This window comes from Lathyrus oleraceus, chromosome 3 (assembly GCF_024323335.1).
Source record: "Lathyrus oleraceus cultivar Zhongwan6 chromosome 3, CAAS_Psat_ZW6_1.0, whole genome shotgun sequence".
In the NCBI taxonomy this organism is placed as follows: Eukaryota; Viridiplantae; Streptophyta; class Magnoliopsida; order Fabales; family Fabaceae; genus Lathyrus; species Lathyrus oleraceus.
This window is the reverse complement of record NC_066581.1, coordinates 91,682,374-91,698,952: the sequence shown is the minus strand read 5'-3', so window position 1 is coordinate 91,698,952 and position 16,579 is coordinate 91,682,374. Positions and strand designations below refer to the sequence as shown.

The window sequence follows — 16,579 nt, the reverse complement described above, 5'->3', positions numbered from 1 at the left end:
CTTTTTCTTGCTTCTCCCACATTTGGCAATCACCCAGTTAAAGTATTTTATCCTTTACTTCCACACTCATCAAGATAAAAAGACGAGTCAGTCTCTCTAAAAGACGAGTCAGTCTCTCTATAAGACTTGAAAAGATGATTTATTCTATATCCCAGACAATGAACCTTCTGAAACGCTGTTTTTTTTTCGATTTCAGCGGTTCGCAATCGATTTTTATGGTTTTGTTTTATAGGTTATTATGTTTAATTGGACATGACACTGTTCCGTTTTCTCTTCAACTAGTCATAACACCATTTGGCTTCGCCCAGGCTCGAACTGGGGACCTTCAGTGTGTTAGACTGACGTGATAACCAACTACACCACGAAACCACCTATGTTTCATTGAAACATTTTAAATGGTTTTAATAAAAGTATTTGTAATTGTATTTTATTGATTAGTTGTTATTCCATTTACATGTAGTTATAAATGTGAATGTTTCAATTGTTTGACAGATGAAAGTTTATTATTATATCAATTTTAATGATAGTTCATATGGTTTTAAGTAACATGACCTTTCGTGAAAAAGAATTAATTAATCCATCAGACTCATAATATGTGTCAGTCTTGAAAAAACAAAAATCTGTTTCAAATCATTTGTCCATTAAAAATACCAAAGAAAATTTATTATTATTTCCCCCCACCCCCCAAGGTTACCATTATTTTTAAACCTTTACCCACATATGCATTCCTCTGACTACTATTATTAAAAATTATTATTAAATAATATTGATTTTATATTGGAAATCAACAAAACTAACTATTAATATAAGAAATGTGTCAATATCATTAAAGACAATTTTAAATTAGAATGATGGAGTAGTATATTTATATAAATAGATTTCAGAAAAGAAAGAAAATAAGAATTAGGGTTATGTTCATAAAATAAGTAATAGATAATGTTGAGAATTTAAATGAATTCTAGTTAAGTAAAGTAGTTAACAGTGAATTTAATCACATATTTAAATAGGAGTGTTGTGAGAGTCAATTATGGTATGAGACCTAATTATGGGTTGAACACTTTTGGATTTTGCTACCTAATTCATTGTATATATAACAATAGTTAAAACTGAACCAAACAATAAATTGGTGTAGATAAGAGTGTAAGGTTTTAAGTTTTGGCTAGAGTCGAGCCAATGTCGAATCGGAAACAATTCATTTGACAATTTTAATTTAATATAAGATATATTTATTTGTTTTATTACCAAAGAAATAAAATTTCCATATTTTATACAAATATGGTAGTACTACACGAGTGAGTATTGAATTTGTAAATAAACACAAGGAATAAATTTGGTATTTCCTCTTAAATTGTTTTTAATAGAAAGATTATTCATAGGACTTAGTCATAATCTCTTAATTCACAATACGAAGTTTTAGTTTGGAAAAAGAATTTTATGACACTTTTAACTACTACATAATCATAACACAAATAAATAACGATTTTTTTTATGTGAACATAAAAAAAAGGTAAACGCTCCTTTACTTCCACACTCATCAAGATAAAAAGACGAGTCAGTCTCTCTATAAGACTTGAAAAGATGATTTATTCTATATCCCAGACAATGAACCTTCTGAAACGCTGTTTTTTTTTCGAGCAGGTTCGCAATCGATTTTTATGGTTTTGTTTTATAGGTTATTATGTTTAATTGGACATGACACTGTTCCGTTTTCTCTTCAACTAGTCATAACACCATTTGGCTTCGCCCAGGCTCGAACTGGGGACCTTCAGTGTGTTAGACTGACGTGATAACCAACTACACCACGAAACCACCTATGTTTCATTGAAACATTTTAAATGGTTTTAATAAAAGTATTTGTAATTGTATTTTATTGATTAGTTGTTATTCCATTTACATGTAGTTATAAATGTGAATGTTTCAATTGTTTGACAGATGAAAGTTTATTATTATATCAATTTTAATGATAGTTCATATGGTTTTAAGTAACATGACCTTTCGTGAAAAAGAATAATTAATCCATCAGACTCATAATATGTGTCAGTTTTGAAAAAACAAAATCTGTTTCAAATCATTTGTCCATTAAAAATACCAAAGAAAAATTATTATTATTTCCCCCCCCCCCCCAAGGTTACCATTATTTTTAAACCTTTACCCACATATGCATTCCTCTGACTACTATTATTAAAAATATATTATTAAATAATATTGATTTTATATTGGAAATCAACAAAACTAACTATTAATATAAGAAATGTGTCAATATCATTAAAGACAATTTTAAATTAGAATGATGGAGTAGTATTTTATATAAAATAGATTTCAGAAAAGAAAGAAAATAAGAATTAGGGGTTATGTTCATAAAATAAGTAATAGATAATGTTGAGAATTTAAATGAATTCTAGTTAAGTAAAGTAGTTAACAGTGAATTTAATCACATATTTAAATAGGAGTGTTGTGAGAGTCAATTATGGTATGAGACCTAATTATGGGTTGAACACTTTTGGATTTTGCTACCTAATTCATTGTATATATAACAATAGTTAAAACTGACCAAACAATAAATTGGTGTAGATAAGAGTGTAAGGTTTTAAGTTTTGGCTAGAGTCGAGCCAATGTCGAATCGGAAACAATTCATTTGACAATTTTAATTTAATATAAGATATATTTATTTGTTTTATTACCAAAGAAATAAAATTTCCATATTTATACAAATATGGTAGTACTACACGAGTGAGTATTGAATTTGTAAATAAACACAAGGAATAAATTTGGTATTTGATCTTAAATTGTTTTTAATAGAAAGATTATTCATAGGACTTAGTCATAATCTCTTAATTCACAATACGAAGTTTTAGTTTGGAAAAAGAATTTTATGACACTTTAAACTACTACATAATCATAACACAAATAAATAACGATTTTTTTTTGTGAACATAAAAAAAGGTAGTATGGGACTATCCATTAAATTCCACTTCAACTATAATAAATTGAAAACAATATTCTATACTCCATTTACTCGGCCTCCACCAAAGATAACATAGATTTGTATTGTTTGGTAACTTATTCTCTTCTCAACAACTTCTATTCTTTTTCTTGCCTCCCACATTTGGCAATCACCCAGTTAAAGTATTTTATCCTTTACTTCCACACTCATCAAGATAAAAAGACGAGTCAGTCTCTCTATAAGACTTGAAAAGATGATTTATTCTATATCCCAGACTATGAACCTTCTGAAACGCTGTTTTTTTCGATTTCAGCGGTTCGCAATCGATTTTTATGGTTTTGTTTTATAGGTTATTATGTTTAATTGGACATGACACTGTTCCGTTTTCTCTTCAACTAGTCATAGCGGCCTGTCTGGTACGGTTTTGATCGCAATGTGTCTATAGTCTTCAAAGTGCTTAATCAACTTCGTTCTTCGTCCTAGTCATTTTTAAATAATATGTAATGTAGCTATATTCTCTCTTACAACATGTCTCTTTGGCTCATTCTAGAAAATAAAATTTATTTAGTTGATTCACAAAATTGTAAATTAACTTTTGAAATTAATGTTGATGCATTGTAAAATTTACAAAAATATAGTGGTAAGCATTAAAATTTAATTAGAGTTAACACCATTTGGCTTCGCCCAGGCTCGAACTGGGGACCTTCAGTGTGTTAGACTGACGTGATAACCAACTACACCACGAAACCACCTATGTTTCATTGAAACATTTTAAATGGTTTTAATAAAAGTATTTGTAATTGTATTTTATTGATTAGTTGTTATTCCATTTACATGTAGTTATAAATGTGAATGTTTCAATTGTTTGACTGATGAAAGTTTATTATTATATCAATTTTAATGATAGTTCATATGGTTTTAAGTAACATGACCTTTCGTGAAAAGAATTAATTAATCCATCAGACTCATAATATGTGTCAGTTTTGAAAAAACAAAATCTGTTTCAAATCATTTGTCCATTAAAATACCAAAGAAAAATTTATATTATTTCCCCCCCCCCCCCAAGGTTACCATTATTTTTAAACCTTTACCCACATATGCATTCCTCTGACTACTATTATTAAAAATTATTATTAAATAATATTGATTTTATATTGGAAATCAACAAAACTAACTATTAATATAAGAAATGTGTCAATATCATTAAAGACAATTTTAAATTAGAATGATGGAGTAGTATATTTATATAAAATAGATTTCAGAAAAGAAAGAAAATAAGAATTAGGGGTTATGTTCATAAAATAAGTAATAGATAATGTTGAGAATTTAAATGAATTCTAGTTAAGTAAAGTAGTTTAACAGTGAATTTAATCACATATTTAAATAGGAGTGTTGTGAGAGTCAATTATGGTATGAGACCTAATTATGGGTTGAACACTTTTGGATTTTGCTACCTAATTCATTGTATATATAACAATAGTTAAAACTGAACCAAACAATAAATTGGTGTAGATAAGAGTGTAAGGTTTTAAGTTTTGGCTAGAGTCGAGCCAATGTCGAATCGGAAACAATTCATTTGACAATTTTAATTTAATATAAGATATATTTATTTGTTTTATTACCAAAGAAATAAATTTCCATATTTTATACAAATATGGTAGTACTACACGAGTGAGTATTGAATTTGTAAATAAACACAAGGAATAAATTTGGTATTTTCTCTTAAATTGTTTTTAATAGAAAGATTATTCATAGGACTTAGTCATAATCTCTTAATTCACAATACGAAGTTTTAGTTTGGAAAAAGAATTTTATGACACTTTTAACTACTACATAATCATAACACAAATAAATAACGATTTTTTTTATGTGAACATAAAAAAAAGGTAGTATGGGACTATCCATTAAATTCCACTTCAACTATAATAAATTGAAAACAATATTCTATACTCCATTTACTCGGCCTCCACCAAAGATAACATAGATTTGTATTGTTTGGTAACTTATTCTCTTCTCAACAACTTCTATTCTTTTTCTTGTCTTCCACATTTGGCAATCACCCAGTTAAAATATTTTATCCTTTACTTCCACACTCATCAAGATAAAAAGACGAGTCAGTCTCTCTATAAGACTTGAAAAGATGATTTATTCTATATCCCAGACTATGAACCTTCTGAAACAGCACCCAGTTAAAGTATTTTATCCTTTACTTCCACACTCATCAAGATAAAAAGACGAGTCAGTCTCTCTATAAGACTTGAAAAGATGATTTTTTTTTCGATTTCAGCGGTTCGCAATCGATTTTTATGGTTTTGTTTTATAGGTTATTATGTTTAATTGGACATGACACTGTTCCGTTTTCTCTTCAACTAGTCATAACACCATTTGGCTTCGCCCAGGCTCGAACTGGGGACCTTCAGTGTGTTAGACTGACGTGATAACCAACTACACCACGAAACCACCTATGTTTCATTGAAACATTTTAAATGGTTTTAATAAAAGTATTTGTAATTGTATTTTATTGATTAGTTGTTATTCCATTACATGTAGTTATAAATGTGAATGTTTCAATTGTTTGACTGATGAAAGTTTATTATTATATCAATTTTAATGATAGTTCATATGGTTTTAAGTAACACGACCTTTCGTGAAAAAGAATTAATTAATCCATCAGACTCATAATATGTGTCTGTTTTGAAAAAACAAAAATCTGTTTCAAATCATTTGTCCATTAAAAATACCAAAGAAAAATTTATTATTATTTCCCCCCACCCCCAAGGTTACCATTATATTTTAAACCTTTACCCACATATGCATTCCTCTGACTACTATTATTAAAATATATTATTAATAATATTGATTTTATATTGGAAATCAACAAAACTAACTATTAATATAAGAAATGTGTCAATATCATTAAAGACAATTTTAAATTAGAATGATGGAGTAGTAAATTTATATAAAATAGATTTCAGAAAAGAAAGAAAATAAGAATTAGGGGTTATGTTCATAAAATAAGTAATAGATAATGTTGAGAATTTAAATGAATTCTAGTTAAGTAAAGTAGTTAACAGTGAATTTAATCACATATTTAAATAGGAGTGTTGTGAGAGTCAATTATGGTATGAGACCTAATTATGGGTTGAACACTTTTGGATTTTGCTACCTAATTCATTGTATATATAACAATAGTTAAAACTTAACCAAACAATAAATTGGTGTAGATAAGAGTGTAAGGTTTTAAGTTTTGGCTAGAGTCGAGCCAATGTCGAATCGGAAAGAATTCATTTGACAATTTTAATTTAATATAAGATATATTTATTTGTTTTATTACCAAATAAATAAAATTTCCATATTTTATACAAATATGGTAGTACTACACGAGTGAGTATTGAATTTGTAAATAAACACAAGGAATAAATTTGGTATTTGATCTTAAATTGTTTTTAATAGAAAGATTATTCATAGGACTTAGTCATAATCTCTTAATTCACAATACGAAGTTTTAGTTTGGAAAAAGAATTTTATGACACTTTAAACTACTACATAATCATAACACAAATAAATAACGATTTTTTTTATGTGAACATAAAAAAAAGGTAGTATGGGACTATCCATTAAATTCCACTTCAACTATAATAAATTGAAAACAATATTCTATACTCCATTTACTCGGCCTCCACCAAAGATAACATAGATTTGTATTGTTTGGTAACTTATTCTCTTCTCAACAACTTCTATTCTTTTTCTTGCCTCCCACATTTGGCAATCACCCAGTTAAAGTATTTTATCCTTTACTTCCACACTCATCAAGATAAAAAGACGAGTCAGTCTCTCTATAAGACTTGAAAAGATGATTTATTCTATATCCCAGACTATGAACCTTCTGAAACGCTGTTTTTTTTCGATTTCAGCGGTTCGCAATCGATTTTTATGGTTTTGTTTTATAGGTTATTATGTTTAATTGGACATGACACTGTTCCGTTTTCTCTTCAACTAGTCATAGCGGCCTGTCTGGTACGGTTTTGATCGCAATGTGTCTATAGTCTTCAAAGTGCTTAATCAACTTCGTTCTTCGTCCTAGTCATTTTTAAATAATATGTAATGTAGCTATATTCTCTCTTACAACATGTCTCTTTGGCTCATTCTAGAAAATAAAATTTATTTAGTTGATTCACAAAATTGTAAATTAACTTTTGAAATTAATGTTGATGCATTGTAAAATTTACAAAAATATAGTGGTAAGCATTAAAATTTAAATTAGAGTTAACACCATTTGCTTCGCCCAGGCTCGAACTGGGGACCTTCATGTGTTTGACTGACGTGATAACCAACTACACCACGAAACCACCTATATTTCATTGAAACATTTTAAATGGTTTTAATAAAAGTATTTGTAATTGTATTTTATTGATTAGTTGTTATTCCATTTACATGTAGTTATAAATGTGAATGTTTCAATTGTTTGACTGATGAAAGTTTATTATTATATCAATTTTAATGATAGTTCATATGGTTTTAAGTAACATGACCTTTCGTGAAAAAGAATTAATTAATCCATCAGACTCATAATATGTGTCAGTCTTGAAAAAACAAAAATCTGTTTCAAATCATTTGTCCATTAAAAATACCAAAGAAAAATTATTATTATTTCCCCCCACCCCCAAGGTTACCATTATTTTTTAAACCTTTACCCACATATGCATTCCTCTGACTACTATTATTAAAAATATATTATTAAATAATATTGATTTTATATTGGAAATCAACAAAACTAACTATTAATATAAGAAATGTGTCAATATCATTAAAGACAATTTTAAATTAGATTGATGGAGTAGTATATTTATATAAAATAGATTTCAGAAAAGAAAGAAAATAAGAATTAGGGGTTATGTTCATAAAATAAGTAATAGATAATGTTGAGAATTTAAATGAATTCTAGTTAAGTAAAGTAGTTAACAGTGAATTTAATCACATATTTAAATAGGAGTGTTGTGAGAGTCAATTATGGTATGAGACCTAATTATGGGTTGAACACTTTTGGATTTTGCTACCTAATTCATTGTATATATAACAATAGTTAAAACTGAACCAAACAATAAATTGGTGTAGATAAGAGTGTAAGGTTTTAAGTTTTGGCTAGAGTCGAGCCAATGTCGAATCGGAAACAATTCATTGACAATTTTAATTTAATATAAGATATATTTATTTGTTTTATTACCAAAGAAATAAAATTTCCATATTTTATACAAATATGGTAGTACTACACGAGTGAGTAATGAATTTGTAAATAAACACAAGGAATAAATTGGTATTTGATCTTAAATTGTTTTTAATAGAAAGATTATTCATAGGACTTAGTCATAATCTCTTAATTCACAATACGAAGTTTTAGTTTGGAAAAAGAATTTTATGACACTTTAAACTACTACATAATCATAACACAAATAAATAACGATTTTTTTTATGTGAACATAAAAAAAAAGGTAGTATGGGACTATCCATTAAATTCCACTTCAACTATAATAAATTGAAAACAATATTCTATACTCCATTTACTCGGCCTCCACCAAAGATAACATAGATTTCCACACTCATCAAGATAAAAAGACGAGTCAGTCTCTCTATAAGACTTGAAAAGATGATTTATTCTATATCCCAGACTATGAACCTTCAGCAACGCTGTTTTTTTTTCGATTTCAGCGGTTCGCAATCGATTTTTATGGTTTTGTTTTATAGGTTATTATGTTTAATTGGACATAACACTGTTCCGTTTTCTCTTCAACTAGTCATAACACCATTTGGCTTCGCCCAGGCTCGAACTGGGGACCTTCAGTGTGTTAGACTGACGTGATAACCAACTACACCACGAAACCACCTATGTTTCATTGAAACATTTTAAATGGTTTTAATAAAAGTATTTGTAATTGTATTTTATTGATTAGTTGTTATTCCATTTACATGTAGTTATAAATGTGAAAGTTTCAATTGTTTGACTGATGAAAGTTTATTATTATATCAATTTTAATGATAGTTCATATGGTTTTAAGTAACATGACCTTTCGTGAAAAAGAATTAATTAATCCATCAGACTCATAATATGTGTTAGTCTTGAAAAAACAAAAATCTGTTTCAAATCATTTGTCCATTAAAAATACCAAAGAAAAATTTATTATTATTTCCCCCCACCCCCCAAGGTTACCATTATATTTTAAACCTTTACCCACATATGCATTCCTCTGACTACTATTATTAAAAATATATTATTAAATAATATTGATTTTATATTGGAAATCAACAAAACTAACTATTAATATAAGAAATGTGTCAATATCATTAAAGACAATTTTAAATTAGAATGATGGAGTAGTATATTTATATAAAATAGATTTCAGAAAAGAAAGAAAATAAGAATTAGGGGTTATGTTCATAAAATAAGTAATAGATAATGTTGAGAATTTAAATGAATTCTAGTTAAGTAAAGTAGTTAACAGTGAATTTAATCACATATTTAAATAGGAGTGTTGTGAGAGTCAATTATGGTATGAGACCTAATTATGGGTTGAACACTTTTGGATTATGCTACCTAATTCATTGTATATATATAACAATAGTTAAAACTTAACCAAACAATAAATTTGTGTAGATAAGAGTGTAAGGTTTTAAGTTTTGGCTAGAGTCGAGCCAATGTCGAATCGGAAACAATTCATTTGACAATTTTAATTTAATATAAGATATATTTATTTGTTTTATTACCAAAGAAATAAAATTTCCATATTTTATACAAATATGGTAGTACTACACGAGTGAGTATTGAATTTGTAAATAAACACAAGGAATAAATTTGGTATTTGATCTTAAATTGTTTTTAATAGAAAGATTATTCATAGGACTTAGTCATAATCTCTTAATTCACAATACGAAGTTTTAGTTTGGAAAAAGAATTTTATGACACTTTAAACTACTACATAATCATAACACAAATAAATAACGATTTTTTTTATGTGAACATAAAAAAAAGGTAGTATGGGACTATCCATTAAATTCCACTTCAACTATAATAAATTGAAAACAATATTCTATACTCCATTTACTCGGCCTCCACCAAAGATAACATAGATTTGTATTGTTTGGTAACTTATTCTCTTCTCAACAACTTCTATTTTTTTCTTGCCTCCCACATTTGGCAATCACCCAGTTAAAGTATTTTATCCTTTACTTCCACACTCATCAAGATAAAAAGACGAGTCAGTCTCTTTATAAGACTTGAAAAGATGATTTATTCTATATCCCAGACTATGAACCTTCTGAAACGCTGTTTTTTTTCGATTTCAGCGGTTCGCAATCGATTTTATGGTTTTGTTTTATAGGTTATTATGTTTAATTGGACATGACACTGTTCCGTTTTCTCTTCAACTAGTCATAGCGGCCTGTCTGGTACGGTTTTGATCGCAATGTGTCTATAGTCTTCAAAGTGCTTAATCAACTTCGTTCTTCGTCCTAGTCATTTTTAAATAATATGTAATGTAGCTATATTCTCTCTTACAACATGTCTCTTTGGCTCATTCTAGAAAATAAAATTTATTTAGTTGATTCACAAAATTGTAAATTAACTTTTGAAATTAATGTTGATGCATTGTAAAATTTACAAAAATATAGTGGTAAGCATTAAAATTTAAATTAGAGTTAACACCATTTGGCTTCGCCCAGGCTCGAACTGGGGACCTTCAATGTGTTAGACTGACGTGATAACCAACTACACCACGAAACCACCTATGTTTCATTGAAACATTTTAAATGGTTTTAATAAAAGTATTTGTAATTGTATTTTATTGATTAGTTGTTATTCCATTTACATGTAGTTATAAATGTGAATGTTTCAATTGTTTGACTGATGAAAGTTTATTATTATATCAATTTTAATGATAGTTCATATGGTTTTAAGTAACACGACCTTTCGTGAAAAAGAATTAATTAATCCATCAGACTCATAATATGTGTCAGTTTTGAAAAAACAAAAATCTGTTTCAAATCATTTGTCCATTAAAAATACCAAAGAAAAATTTATTATTATTTCCCCCCACCCCCCAAGGTTACCATTATTTTTTAAACCTTTACCCACATATGCATTCCTCTGACTACTATTATTAAAAATATATTATTAAATAATATTGATTTTATATTGGAAATCAACAAAACTAACTATTAATATAAGAAATGTGTCAATATCATTAAAGACAATTTTAAATTAGAATTATGGAGTAGTATATTTATATAAAATAGATTTCAGAAAAGAAAGAAAATAAGAATTAGGGGTTATGTTCATAAAATAAGTAATAGATAATGTTGAGAATTTAAATGAATTCTATTTAAGTAAAGTAGTTAACAGTGAATTTAATCACATATTTAAATAGGAGTGTTGTGAGAGTCAATTATGGTATGAGACCTAATTATGGGTAGAACACTTTTGGATTTCTCTACCTAATTCATTGTATATATAACAATAGTTAAAACTGAACCAAACAATAAATTGGTGTAGATAAGAGTGTAAGGTTTTAAGTTTTGGCTAGAGTCAAGCCAATGTCGAATCGGAAACAATTCATTTGACAATTTTAATTTAATATAAGATATATTTATTTGTTTTATTACCAAATAAATAAAATTTCCATATTTTATACAAATATGGTAGTACTACACGAGTGAGTATTGAATTTGTAAATAAACACAAGGAATAAATTTGGTATTTCCTCTTAAATTGTTTTTAATAGAAAGATTATTCATAGGACTTAGTCATAATCTCTTAATTCACAATACGAAGTTTTAGTTTGGAAAAAGAATTTTATGACACTTTAAACTACTACATAATCATAACACAAATAAATAACGATTTTTTTTATGTGAACATAAAAAAAAGGTAGTATGGGACTATCCATTAAATTCCACTTCAACTATAATAAATTGAAAACAATATTCTATACTCCATTTACTCGGCCTCCACCAAAGATAACATAGATTTGTATTGTTTGGTAACTTATTCTCTTCTCAACAACTTCTATTCTTTTTCTTGCCTCCCACATTTGGCAATCACCCAGTTAAAGTATTTTATCCTTTACTTCCACACTCATCAAGATAAAAAGACGAGTCAGTCTCTCTATAAGACTTGAAAAGATGATTTATTCTATATCCCAGACTATGAACCTTCTGAAACGCTATTTTTTTCGATTTCAGCGGTTCGCAATCGATTTTTATGGTTTTGTTTTATAGGTTATTATGTTTAATTGGACATGACACTGTTCCGTTTTCTCTTCAACTAGTCATAGCGGCCTGTCTGGTACGGTTTTGATCGCAATGTGTCTATAGTCTTCAAAGTGCTTAATCAACTTCGTTCTTCGTCCTAGTCATTTTTAAATAATATGTAATGTAGCTATATTCTCTCTTACAACATGTCTCTTTGGCTCATTCTAGAAAATAAAATTTATTTAGTTGATTCACAAAATTGTAAATTAACTTTTGAAATTAATGTTGATGCATTGTAAAATTTAGAAAAATATAGTGGTAAGCATTAAAATTTAAATTAGAGTTAACACCATTTGGCTTCGCCCAGGCTCGAACTAGGGACCTTCAGTGTGTTAGACTGACGTGATAACCAACTACACCATGAAACCACCTATGTTTCATTGAAACATTTTAAATGGTTTTAATAAAAGTATTTGTAATTGTATTTTATTGATTAGTTGTTATTCCATTTACATGTAGTTATAAATGTGAATGTTTCAATTGTTTGACTGATGAAAGTTTATTATTATATCAATTTTAATGATAGTTCATATGGTTTTAAGTAACATGACCTTTCGTGAAAAAGAATTAATTAATCCATCAGACTCATAATATGTGTCAGTTTTGAAAAAACAAAAATCTGTTTCAAATCATTTGTCCATTAAAAATACCAAAGAAAAATTTATTATTATTTCCCCCCACCCCCCAAGGTTACCATTATTTTTTAAACCTTTACCCACATATGCATTCCTCTGACTACTATTATTAAAAATATATTATTAAATAATATTGATTTTATATTGGAAATCAACAAAACTAACTATTAATATAAGAAATGTGTCAATATCATTAAAGACAATTTTAAATTAGAATGATGGAGTAGTATATTTATATAAAATAGATTTCAGAAAAGAAAGAAAATAAGAATTAGGTGTTATGTTCATAAAATAAGTAATAGATAATGTTGAGAATTTAAATGAATTCTAGTTAAGTAAAGTAGTTAACAGTGAATTTAATCACATATTTAAATAGGAGTGTTGTGAGAGTCATCTATGGTATGAGACCTAATTATGGGTTGAACACTTTTGGATTTTGCTACCTAATTCATTGTATATATAACAATAGTTAAAACTGAACCAAACAATAAATTGGTGTAGATAAGAGTGTAAGGTTTTAAGTTTTGGCTAGAGTCGAGCCAATGTCGAATCGGAAACAATTCATTTGACAATTTTAATTTAATATAAGATATATTTATTTGTTTTATTACCAAAGAAATAAAATTTCCATATTTTATATGTAACAACCCGTATAATATATATCTAGAATAATATCATACAAGTGTTAAATTTTGGTACTGTCACAACATAAGTGCCTAATGGCATTAAGATATACACATGTCCAAACTAAAAACATCAATGGAACATGTTATACAATAATGCCTAAACAATAAAAATCTAAGAACTATGTACAATATCTTCATTGCACACAACTCCACAGCGGAAGATCATGCTAAACAGCAACCCTTGAAACATCCATAATAGTTTCTCTTAGATCCAACCTGTAAAGAATACCTGAAAAATAACAACAATGATGGGATGAGATAATAATCTCAGTGAGTTCTCCTATCCTATGGGTCCACTCGGCTCTACAGGGTTTCTAATCAATATTCAACTCATATCCAACTCAAGTCAACAAGGGAACGAAGACTTGAACGATGGGGAACTATCTCGCAATTGTATGGCAACATGCATCTGAGTTCTCATAACTCAACCACGATCATTATTCAGATTCACGCAACATCGATCCCCAACCGGACCTACGTCTAGGCCAAGGCTTGGTTCACGCATGTCCGTATGATTCGACTTTCGCGGTGGATATCAGGTTCCCCTATGGGACTCTAACCCACTTTTAAGAACCATCACTCGTATGGGACTCTAACCCACTTTGAGTATCTTTCACTGTATGGGACTCTAACCCACTTAGGTGTCCACCTTTCCCCCATGTCCGCCATGGTTGGGGCTCAAACCCAATTGAGGCTCGAATCATTGGTCCCACATCCCAATGCTTACACGTTTAAGCATACCAATAGAGATGTGTACCATCACAGAAAAACACACATTCTGAATACATGATCGGTTCCACAAAACATTGGTTCCACGAACCATAACAAATTCATCAATCATAGGTGACTTCATTCACCATAATACACAAATAATAATAATACACAAATAATAACATGGCATGTTCCATACAATGCGTCTCATTCTCAATCATGGCAACAATTTGTCCACGACCTCACATAAGCGTCGTACGAATGAACACCGTATTCTCATACATGTATCTCACATGTTCCATAACCTAGATTATCTTTCTAAGTTATTAATCAAATTATTCTTCTAGGTTTCCTCACTCATCTTTGTAAGGTTTTTAATCGTGTTATTTCACCTTCCACATAACAACAATATTCAATTTTCATCATGATAAAATTCATGGCATTTATAAATCACATAATATTTTATAACATGGAACAATAATAATAGCCCTTTACGTTATCTTTCTAACGCGTCCGGCCGTGTCCAAAACGGAGGTATAATACTCAATTAATTCATCAATCTATCCTAATCAAGATTTAGGTTAATATTTATTCATTGCATAAACATTCAACAACAACCTCTCTAGCCTAGTGTTAAGGCATTTATAGTTTCAGAGAAGGTCCTGGGTTCGAACCCCATTGGTGACAAATTCTGAATAGATATAAAATTAAATTCTGTTTCAGTGTTAACCGGTTAACGGCTAGAAAGTGAGTTTTGCTACGCGTTAACCGGTTAACACCTTAAAATTTCCATTAATTCTCTCAGTAACTTCTTTCCTTAATTAACATTTTCCCCCAAAGGCTAAAACTATCTAAGAACTCACCTAGTAGAAGAAGAAGAAGATGAAGTTGTTGATGATGAAGATGAGATGATGGTGATGGTTCCTTCCTCTTCTCATCTTCTTTCTCTTTTCCTCTTTCTTTCTCTTTCTCTTCTTTTCCCTTTTCTGATAACTCTCTCCTTCTTCTTATCTCTTCCTACTACTTCTTATCATTTTCTTCTTTTCTTTTCCACCACACATATACTATATAATATATATATAATATATAATATCAAGTAGTAATAAAATATCTCAATTGATATTTTATCTTCCAGTACCAATTGACCAATTATTAATGTTACCAAAAATGTCCTCTCTTGTACTTACTAATATTGGTACGTCTCTTTATTAATAATCAATTCCTTCAGAGTTCACCATTTACTCTATTGGTCCCAATTGACAACATTTAGAGCACATAGGAGCTTCAATTGTTACAACTAACCAAAGATATAATACATAGGAATTCAATAGGTCTCAACTGACCACTAATTGAGCATTTAAGGGAATATGGGATATTACATTATACAAATATGGTAGTACTACACGAGTGAGTATTGAATTTGTAAATAAACACAAGGAATAAATTTGGTATTTGATCTTAAATTGTTTTTAATAGAAAGATTATTCATAGGACTTAGTCATAATCTCTTAATTCACAATACGAAGTTTTAGTTTGGAAAAAGAATTTTATGACACTTTAAACTACTACATAATCATAACACAAATAAATAACGATTTTTTTTAATGTGAACATAAAAAAAAGGTAGTATGGGACTATCCATTAAATTCCACTTCAACTATAATAAATTGAAAACAATATTCTATACTCCATTTACTCGGCCTCCACCAAAGATAACATAGATTTGTATTGTTTGGTAACTTATTCTCTTTTCAACAACTTCTATTCTTTTTCTTGCCTCCCACATTTGGCAATCACCCAGTTAAAGTATTTTATCCTTTACTTCCACACTCATCAGGATAAAAAGACGAGTCAGTCTCTCTATAAAACTTGAAAAGATGATTTATTCTATATCCCAGACTATGAACCTTCTGAACCGTTAACCGGTTAACCACTCACGAAACTGCCTAGAAAGTGAGTTTTGCTACGCGTTAACCGGTTACCTCATACCGTTAACCGGTTAACACCTTAAAATTTCCATTAATTCTCTCAGTAACTTCTTTCCTTAATTAACTCCTCTTTTATTTTCCTTTCCATATACCATTTTTGCCTACAATTTTCACATAACATGATTTTTCCACAACAATCAACATGATATCAACACATAGCACAGATAGGGAGTATGAACACAACAAGTTTATCACAAATTCACACAAACCCTAACCCCACAAATATAGATTATTTTCCCCCAAAGGCTAAAACTATCTAAGAACTCACCTAGTAGAAGAAGAAGATGAAGTTGTTGATGATGAAGATGAGATGAT

The 16,579-nt window shown here is 28.9% G+C and overlaps 6 non-coding genes across 6 annotated transcripts; all 6 read right to left on the bottom strand.

The window, feature by feature from the left end:
* Positions 1–295: 295 nt before the first annotated feature.
* On the bottom strand, positions 296–369 carry TRNAV-AAC (transfer RNA valine (anticodon AAC)). Its single transcript has one exon. It is a non-coding gene; the product is annotated as a tRNA-Val (tRNA).
* Positions 370–1,735: 1,366 nt separating this feature from the next.
* On the bottom strand, positions 1,736–1,809 carry TRNAV-AAC (transfer RNA valine (anticodon AAC)). Its single transcript has one exon. It is a non-coding gene; the product is annotated as a tRNA-Val (tRNA).
* A 1,810-nt stretch (positions 1,810–3,619) lies between these two features.
* On the bottom strand, positions 3,620–3,693 carry TRNAV-AAC (transfer RNA valine (anticodon AAC)). Its single transcript has one exon. It is a non-coding gene; the product is annotated as a tRNA-Val (tRNA).
* Positions 3,694–5,330: 1,637 nt separating this feature from the next.
* TRNAV-AAC (transfer RNA valine (anticodon AAC)) lies at positions 5,331–5,404 on the bottom strand. Its single transcript has one exon. It is a non-coding gene; the product is annotated as a tRNA-Val (tRNA).
* Positions 5,405–8,749: 3,345 nt separating this feature from the next.
* TRNAV-AAC (transfer RNA valine (anticodon AAC)) lies at positions 8,750–8,823 on the bottom strand. The gene has a single exon. It is a non-coding gene; the product is annotated as a tRNA-Val (tRNA).
* A 1,821-nt stretch (positions 8,824–10,644) lies between these two features.
* On the bottom strand, positions 10,645–10,718 carry TRNAV-AAC (transfer RNA valine (anticodon AAC)). The gene has a single exon. It is a non-coding gene; the product is annotated as a tRNA-Val (tRNA).
* Positions 10,719–16,579: the final 5,861 nt, after the last annotated feature.